Source organism: Pantherophis guttatus, chromosome 1, assembly GCF_059756535.1.
Source record: "Pantherophis guttatus breed Tessera chromosome 1, ASM5975653v1, whole genome shotgun sequence".
NCBI lineage: Eukaryota > Metazoa > Chordata > Lepidosauria > Squamata > Colubridae > Pantherophis > Pantherophis guttatus.
The window spans coordinates 47,882,990-47,892,755 of record NC_142063.1 but is presented as its reverse complement, the minus strand read 5'-3'; positions in this window follow the sequence as shown (position 1 = coordinate 47,892,755).

Below are 9,766 nucleotides of genomic sequence, written 5' to 3'. Positions count from 1 at the left end.
CAGGCTGACCAAAATGAGTCTGGCTGGCATTAAAAGTCAGGAAAAAACAGCACTATCCATGCAATTGTGTGTGTGTGTGTGTGTCTGTGTGAGTTGGAGTTTCCCCTCAATGCTAGTTGTGTTTTATATATATAAAAACACAACTAGCATTGAGGGGAAACTCCAAAACATTACATACCTCAATATTTAAGACTGTGTTGTTGTTTAGCAGTTCTTTAGATTTTTGCATTGCTGACTTTCCTATGTTCTTTTTTTTTCTTTTCCCTTTTTAGAGCACATCTGGAGCTAAGAAAAAAATTATCCCTGGCTGTTGGTAAGTTTTATTTTAAATTTTAATATTTTGTGGTTTCATTGGAGTTTGTATTTTAAGGGTCTTTAATTACAAAATGTGCTATTGTAACTGGGCTTTTTTTTTTTAGCTTTTACGTGTGTGTGCCTTTTACAGTTTTTAGTTTCTACTCAGGATAGGGTACAAATGCTATAAACATATTCTCTTGCATTATATTTTAAAGAGAGAAACTCAAAATATTTCTTTGTTAGCTCAGCAAATACCATGTTGACCAAAGGAGATATTCATGCAGTGGATATTGCCTATCTGTCATCAAAGCTTGTATTCTGTCTTTTAAAAAATACAAGGATTTATTTAATCTCATTCAAATATTTACCCAACAATCCTGGGTTCATAGCAGAACTGAGTTACTGGCACCATCGCCAAATATACAATATCAAGAAATTCAGGCACAGCAAAAAGTGAATGTTCTCAATCCAAATAGCTTTCCCAGAAGATTACACTTAAGTTTTCAGAAACAATTGATGTCACCTGCTTCATAGATGAAGGGAAAGCTGAATGCACATGCAATATTTGCTGAATACCTGGATCTGCACAAAATCCGTCCTTCAGAAGCATTGGAATTCAGATGAAGATAAAGAGCTCAAAAATAGAAACAGTTCAAAACTGACTGAGAAAGCACTGTTTGACTTTTTCAATAGACTTTCTATTGAATAATTATCTAACAAGATAAAAACAATACAAATATTGGATAATATATAAAGAAAATTGAAGGGAATAATGAATAAGAAAACAGAAATAGTAATAAATTGTAAAGCAGTAGCTCCCAATCCTTGTCTGTGATTAGAAAAGCATTTATATTTTACCCCAAGATTGCATCATAATTTCTATCTTTCCATAGGTGACGCTTTCTAATACTCAAATTCATCAATCACAAGTTTTCTCTCTCTCTCTACCCTCCCTCCCTCCCACCCTTGAGAAAGGAGGATAACTTTATTTTCTCAGTTGTACATCAGAGGTGGGTTTCAGCAAGTTCTGACCATTTTTGGAGAACCAGTAATGGAGAATTTGAGTAGTTCGGAGACCAGTAAATACCACTTCTGACTGGGCCCGCCCCCATCTATTATCTGCCTCCCGAGTCCCAGCTGATCGGGAGGAAATGGAGATTTTGCAGTAACCTTCCCCTGGAGTGGGGAGGGAATGGAGATTTTACAGTAACCTTCCCCTGGAGTGGGGAGGGAATGGAGATTTTACAGTAACCTTCCCCTGGAGTGGGGTGGAAATGGAGATTTTACTGTATCCTTCCCCTGCCACGCCCACCAAGCCACACCCACCAAGCCATGCCATGCCCACCAAGCTACACCCACAGAACCGGTTCTAAAAAAAATTGAATCCCACCACTGTTGTACATGTCATAGTTTATTCCAACCTTTAGCTGTTAAGTACATGGCCTATGATCCAGATATTACCTTTTGGGGGGAGGCAGCCAAAAGAATCGGTAGGAGAAAGAGAGCATGGGAAATAGTTGCTCTTCTTATTGCATGCCTAATTCTGTGTTTTTATGCAAACATATGCTGATTTGTTTTTGTTTTTTTCAATTTCCCTTACAGGGCTATTAGGTATATGTAAATATCTCAAAGAAAGGAGGAGTCCTATGTAACATAGTTGATATCTGCTATGGAATTTCAGATAGCTGAAGATGAAACAGCAGCAGGCTTGTAGAAAAAACAGCTTCTAGATGCTGCCAAGCCATGGATGGAATATTTATATGTTAGTTACATATTATCATTTACTGGAATAAAATGCAGACACCAGCATTCTCTAGACCTGTCCACTATAGGATGCTCTCTGCTCCTCAAGCAGGTAAGTCTGAAACAGAAAAGAAAGCTAGAATATATATATTGAGTGACTAGGAGGTTGTGCTCTTGACCATATGCTCCCAAATTAAGAAGAAATTTATCTATACAAGCAAAAATACTGAATGGGATCACATTTTAATGGATAGTTCCCAGACTGTTAAAGATTGAGGAGGTCAGGAGGTACATAGCCAGCTGCAAGCTTCTTCATTAGCAATAAAAAGATTTGTTAGTTTGCAGGAAGGTAGTTAGAAAGAAGACACAGAAGCATCTGCGCCATTGTCCCTTGGGATATATTGCTGTTCATTTGCCAGAATTTTTACAATCCTATCCCTTCCTTCTCAACAACATTTGCTAAAGGGATCACGGGAGAATTATGCTGGGAAAAGAATGACTTCTGTTTCAGCTAGATGCCAAATTGGTTCATTTTTAAAAATGGCTCCCCTCGTAGCCCCATGTTATGACAGAACTGTGCATTACACACAATGGACAAAATAAAATTTCCCAGCTAACTTTCATCACTGGTAGCTTCTCTTATGTGTAATTTGGAGAAGAATAAGATGAGCACTGAAAGAATCATTTACATTTTCAAATACATACTTTGAACATTTCATTCTTCATCTTAAAAACCAAGGCTTTTTTCCACCTTAAAATTTAGAGCAAAGTTATAAAAGGAAACAAATGAGAGTAAATACTGTATTCAGATCTACTACTATTTTAATGGTTTTGAATCTAATTGCTTTGGTATAAGAATTCCACCTATTTTTTTAGTCTTTTTTTTTTCAAAAGAAATTTTTATCAGCTGTGGTTTGATCTGAAATGTCAGTTACTATGGCAACCACATTTACTTCTTTGAATGCTTAATTTTAGGCAATTCAAAAAAAGTTCATCTTTCCTGTCAAGAAGTAATCTAATCCTGAATATAACTATAGCGTCAGAGTTTTGGATTTATATGTATTTCAAGTTTTACTTGATTCTATCAATTTACACTAGAAATAAAATTAACCCTTTGCTTTTTCTCTTGTATAAACTCATTCAAAAACTCAACAATTAGAGGCAGAAAAGGGAATGTCTTGTTCAATTATCACATATTATTTTAAAACATTATTATTTTTCATTGTAACATCACTATCTGGAGAATGTTTATTGTGAAATTGGAAGACTTTGTCTTTAATAATTAAGTTTTAAATGTATACAATTCTATGTATACATTTTCTTAAAAGTAAATCTAGCTGAAATCAGTTGAGCTTACTAGTTGAGTAAATATAAGGCTGCTACTTGAAGTGTTTTATTTTCTAAGTGGCAAAAATGTCAAATGACCTCATAATATTCAGCTGAGAATACAAAAAGATAAATTCTGAATACAAGACTAACTTTTTTAAAAAGTTGCATACCAATTCCTGTTTGCTATTTTTATAGCAGGATTGTGTTAAATTGGTAATTGGAAAGAAAGCTTATCAAGGAAGAAGTCACAAATAGAATGTGTGTTTTTCAATACAGGTTTTCCTCGATTGTTGTCCTTTATCTCGGATTTGCAACCTAAAAAGATATGAAGAATCTCTTCGGGATGAGGTCAAAGACAGAATCCTATTTCCTAAAGTAACCAAGCAAAAGGGCCATCTTTTCCCCACAGAGCACATTTTATAGGCAGAAAGCCCCAAGTTTAGATAAACATACACATACAAAAAGAGTTGATTTGGTCCAGCAATTATGGCACTGGTCTACAACTGAGGACCCCCAAGTTCTGATGCCAACTTAGGAACAAAGCCAGCTGGGTGACCTTGGGCCAGTTCCTCTCTTTCAACCCTAGGAAGGAAACAATGGCAAACCATTGCTAGATAATGCATCAAGAAAAAAATAATGACTTGTCCCATGTAGTTGCCAGGTGTCCAACCTCTCTTAAAGGCACACTTATACACAAAAATAACAGTTAATGTCAAAGATACCTGCTCAACACTTTGGAAAACAATTGTCAAAGTAAATAAACCATACCGAACAATATGAGCCAGTAGTTCAATTCATCAATTTAAGACAATGATAGTAATTTGAAACTGAGCTTCAGTAGACTGAAGAGGTAGAAAATCAGTCCAATCCCTAGTACTTGAAACTTAAAAAAAAAAATAGACATGTGACAAAGTGGGAATCATCTTTAACTGAGATCCCAAAGGGTCACTGCCAGCTGGAGGTCTGGTCTGGGTCATGGTGAAGTATTAGTTAAAACAATTTCATATTATGCATTATTTTTATAGTGCCATTAATGCACCTTTTTTTTCTCTACAGCTTTTGCAGAAAAGGATATAGCATTTAGAAAACTCTAAAGTAGCAGTCCCCAACCTTTCTGACATTAGAGACCGGTTTCATGGAAGATTATTTTTCCATGGATCGGGACGAGATTGTTTTGCATGCAACCTAGATCCCACACATATGCAGATGAAACTTCACTTGCTCACCCACCACTTGTGCAGTCCGGTCCCTAAACAGGCCACAGACTCGTACTGGTCCATGCCCTGGGATTGGGGACCTCTGCTCTAAACAATTGAAACTGATCCTTCACTATCAACTGTCCATTGTGAATAAAAATAGGACAAGAGATTGGAAATCTGCAATTATGCACCTCTAGCAAGGAAGCATTCAAACTCTTACGCCTTCCAGTCCAAATATTTAAGAGCTGGTATTTTGCTGTTGAAAATATTTATCTGTGGAAACATGCTAAAATGGGTGCCTACAGCAATTATTAAATGTTATTCTAATTTGAGAAGTATAAGATTAGCAGGCAAGAATCTTTTACAATCTATGACAATAAACACACAATGTAATTTAATCAGCAGCAAATCACATATTGCATCCAATCAAAAAAAAACATGTTTCTAAGGAGGGAAATTGATACAGCAGGAGTTGTGCATTTGCTCTAATTTTATATATCCATTTGATTTGAAGATTGCAAATTATTCCCCCAGGAAAATCAAACACTCCAATTAAAGCGCTAACAGTCAAACTGTCCCAGAATGCAAAAGGTATATGTGTCAACTAGCAATGTTAATAGTCTTAATCACCTACTCCCTGCCCTCTGTCCCCACAACACTTTTTTAATTTCAGAGTCACTTATTACTGGGTTGTGCATAGGCAATTTAACTCACCTTGAAGTCAGATTAAATAGTTAGGGAGAAAAATAGCCTGTATTATCCTGCATTGGCACACAAATTGCTCAGATTGAAGTCTGCATCAGCTGGAAACTCTTTATAACATAAACTCTTTAAATCTATTTTAGTGAGTCATCAGGAATTGACCAAGAAAATAAGCCATATGCTATATTACAACAGTAAGACCATTAACATTATATCACTTTAATACTTTGTACATAGTTTAGTATGATTATACCAGAATGATTTTGACATTCTATCTCAAGTTTAATAATTCAGCATCTGAAAATAAGAAAAATTGTGTTGTCCAGATATAAGAAAAAGGGGGAAATTATGTGGTCCAACCACAAGCTTTATTTGATTATGCTAAGTTCTGTAACAAAGCTACATTTCTGTAATTGAACATAATTACAAAGCTCATAAAATTAGAAACCTTGTCTTCTTAGCAAAGACAGAAATGTCCTCATCTTAATGCAAATGCATTTCCACTAAAATCTTTTTTTATTGTGTATAAAAGGGGTGGGGTTGCAATGAACCTCACTGCTATCTTTCACTAACGGCAAATAAAAATCCCAATAGACTAGATTAGAATAGAATAGAATAGAATAGAATAGAATAGAATAGAATAGACTACAATACAATACAATACAACACAACACAACACAACACAACACAACACAACACAACACAACACAATACAATACAATACAGAGTTGGAAGGGACCTTGGAGGTCTTCTAGTCCAATTCCCTGCTCAGGCAGGAAACCCTATACCATTTCAGACAAATGTTTGTCCAACCTTTTCTTAAAAACTTCCAGTGTTGGAGTATTTATAACTTCTGGAGACAAGTTGTTCCATTGCTTAATTGTTCTAACTATCAGGAAATTTCTTCTTAGTTTGAGATTTCTTCTCTCCTTGATTACTGTATTTTTCAGACTATAAAACGCTCCAGTCTATAAAACGCACCTAGCTTTTGGCAAAGAAAACAAGGGGAAAAAATCTGCCTCTGCCTCCCAGCAGTTTGCCTCCTTGCAGCAAACAGCAAACAGCCTGGTCAGCTTCAGCACAGCCTGACTGCACGAGCAGCTGATTGGCGGTTGGATCTGCCTCTCGGAATACCGCCTATCAGCTGTTCCAGGCTATGGGGGTCACCATCACCCATCACCACCATCACTGCCTATCGCCGCTGTCACCTATCGCTACCTCCGTGTGCCCCATTTTCAGCCTCTGCACACCCCATTTTTGGCCTCTGTGCGCCTCATTTTTGGCCCATTCCAGGTGGCAGGGATAGTGGCAGCAGCTATAGTTTAAGCTATAACTATTATAGCTTAATAGTTTCATTAAGAAAAAATATTTTTTAATGAAACTATTGCTCTCTAATTTGAGAGGAATACAATTTAATAATTGTATGTACTGCTTTGTTTATCAGGGATTCAGATCATGTTTAGCTCCAGGCAGCTTGTCTCTCAATCATTGCTGGTTGCAGCTATGTCAAAAATTACAAGAAGATAAATGAGCAGATTAATGCATCATCATTGAGTGTATGTGCTCAATGTGCATTTGATGATGTCGGATTAATTCATGAAAATCAATACTTTTTATTGATTTTATTATAAGAGCTATAATGCCTTGTTCTATTTCTATCCCGCTTAGGGGCACGAAGAATATTTTTCTGCAAAGGAACTTTACAGGCAATAAAAATTCTTCTTTAAATGTTTTCAAAAATAATTCTAAATGTGTGTTTTCAGATTTGGTCTGTGTTTTGTGGATTTATTTTGATCAGACTTTATTCTAAATAAAGTATTCAGATAAAATAAAGCAAACTAGAGAAAGATTTTTTGATACAGATAAATGGACCATTTTTATTTATTTCTTTGGGGAGGAGATAAATTTGATCTTATTGTATTGTTTAAATCTAAGATGAGAAAGGTATCAAGGATAGCTCGAAACAGTTTCCACACTAATAGCGATAAAAGTGGTTTTTTGAAATTCTAAATCAGATAGTTTACATTCTTATCATGAAAAGTTATGTATTCAATCAGGTTTCATTTCATATTAATCACTTGTTAATAGCAAGATATTTTGTTAACATAGCTAAAATTGTTTCCTACTTTATTTGATATGTTTAATAGTTTTAACAGATGTATCAGTCCTATGGCACCTATTAGCATTTAGAGTGAAAAGTTATCACATTTGGTAATATGTCATGAATCTGTAATTAAACAGTTGGTAGAGAGCTTCTAGAAACAAAAGTAATTGTCACTCCACATGAATATAGATGTTAAAATAAAGACTAGTGGTAACATTAAAGATCAGGTAGATTAAAGCCATCATCTTTACTTAGCAGAAAATCATGATTACATAAAAGAATTCTTCTAGGCCCACATAGATTGTATGGGGCATTCTTAGAAAATAAAATGATGAATGACCAGCAAAATGTAACAGATTTCAATACTAAAAATCTAAGATATATTTAACATAGCGTTACTAGTTTTTAAAAAACTGCCTTATAAAACTATATCATCAAGTATATAAAATAAAAAAGATATTATGTAAAAGTACTACATGAAAATATCACTGTTGTAAAATATCATAAAATATATACCTAAGAAAGATATGTTTCCTCATTTTGATTAGTTGAAAATATTGTCTGTTCTTACACATTTCTCAGAGCCCAGTTCTTCATGTCTGGAATAATATTATCTTTCCAATTCCTCAGTATAATAAATTTGTTATACTGATTAAGGAAGCTTGTTTTTTTTATCTCATTGCAAACAAAAGACATGATGTGGCTTTTGAAAAACTGTTTCTGTAAACAGTTTACAGTAAATTAGAAAAAGAGCATGGTATTTTCTTTGCTGTCACTTTAAAATATAACATATTGACTGTGTATGTATTTTTAACTAAAAGTCAGGAGTGAGAAAAATCCCAGTTTTAGGGTATCCTAGTTCATCTGTCAGGCTATTAATTATCAGGTAAGTTTTCTACAGTAGAATGACACTGCATTAAAGCAGTGCAAAAAAGCAACACCTTTGTTACAGGAATAATAGCTAAAATTTAGGACTTAAGAAACTGCAGGACCAGCAACGATCAACCATAGCTGATCAGCAACTCTGTTGAGTAGTCTTAGAATTATTTTGCTAGAAAGCACAGATGGGGAGCTGGATGGCATGAACAACTAAATTCTTTTTTTAAAAAATCAGCTAACTACAAAGCTATATATTAGTGTAATTCTAGTATTCGTTTTTCAGGTTTAAATTTTGACGCGAAACAGTAATTGTACATCCTTAGTACCATACTTGATCATTCAAAAGTCACGGCTGGGTTATTAGAAGATTTTGCTTATTTTTAAAAAATCAGTATTAAATGTTTGAAATGTGTTTATCAAAATCATTTTTTCACTGCCAGTAAGAAGATCTTTCACTGCAATGAAAATTATGCTGAAATGCAATTATGGTCATACTTCTTGTCCTAAGTGAAAAGCTCTCTAATATAATATTCCTTCTCTCTCTCCCTCCCTCCCTCCCCCCCAAAAAATCAAAGGCAAATATTTTAACATCTAGGCAGAAAAATAATCAGAAATGAGAAAGAGGGTTGGCATGGTAAAACTCTTGATAATTGTAATTGAATATTAATTACTGTGTTTGTTATTATATTAAGCCAGCAGAAACATGCACATGAGGAAACTGGTTAAAGTGCAGTATTGCAGGAAAACTCTGCCCACAGCCTGGAGTTTATTCCTAACAAGGCTTAAGGTTGACTCAGCCTTCTATCCTTCTGAGGTTTGTAAAATAAGAACCCAGATTATTGGGGGCAATATGCAAATAATGCTTCTACATTGTAAACTATCCAGAAACTGCTGTAAAGCGCTATGGGCCAATATATATGCCTAAATGCTCTTGCTATCATTTAGTATCTAAGCAGATCTGGAATTTACAAACAAAGCTCTGATGATAATCAAGAAAAGTGGGAGAATATGATAGCCTTTTCCAATTAGGCGACCTACAGATGTGATCAATTACAAGTCCCATTACTCAGCAAACAACATATTTGGAAAGTTAATGACAACAGAAACTGTGATCGTCCTAAAGGTGCTTTCTCAAAAGGCAATTGGACTTTCTTTGTTTTTCCTTGAAGACTTTTCACTTCTCATCCAAGAAGCTTCTTCAGTTCAGTTTTTCAGACCGGATGACCTGGATGACTGAGAATCTCCATAGAAGTAATTGTGATCCATTTTCCATGTAGGTTGCCAATATGAGAAACACCCTGTCATTGTTGCACAACCTATACAGGTTAAACCCAAAGTTGCAGTTACCCAACCTGGTTTAAATAATCTCTCATTTATTATAGAGTCCTATGCAGAGTTTGTTTCCTCAAATAAGGGCTTACAGTGGTGTGGGACTTTTATGAAATGGGACTTTTAAGGCATGCTAAATAATTAAAAGCCATCAATACCATTTACTAATGACTATCTGTAACAG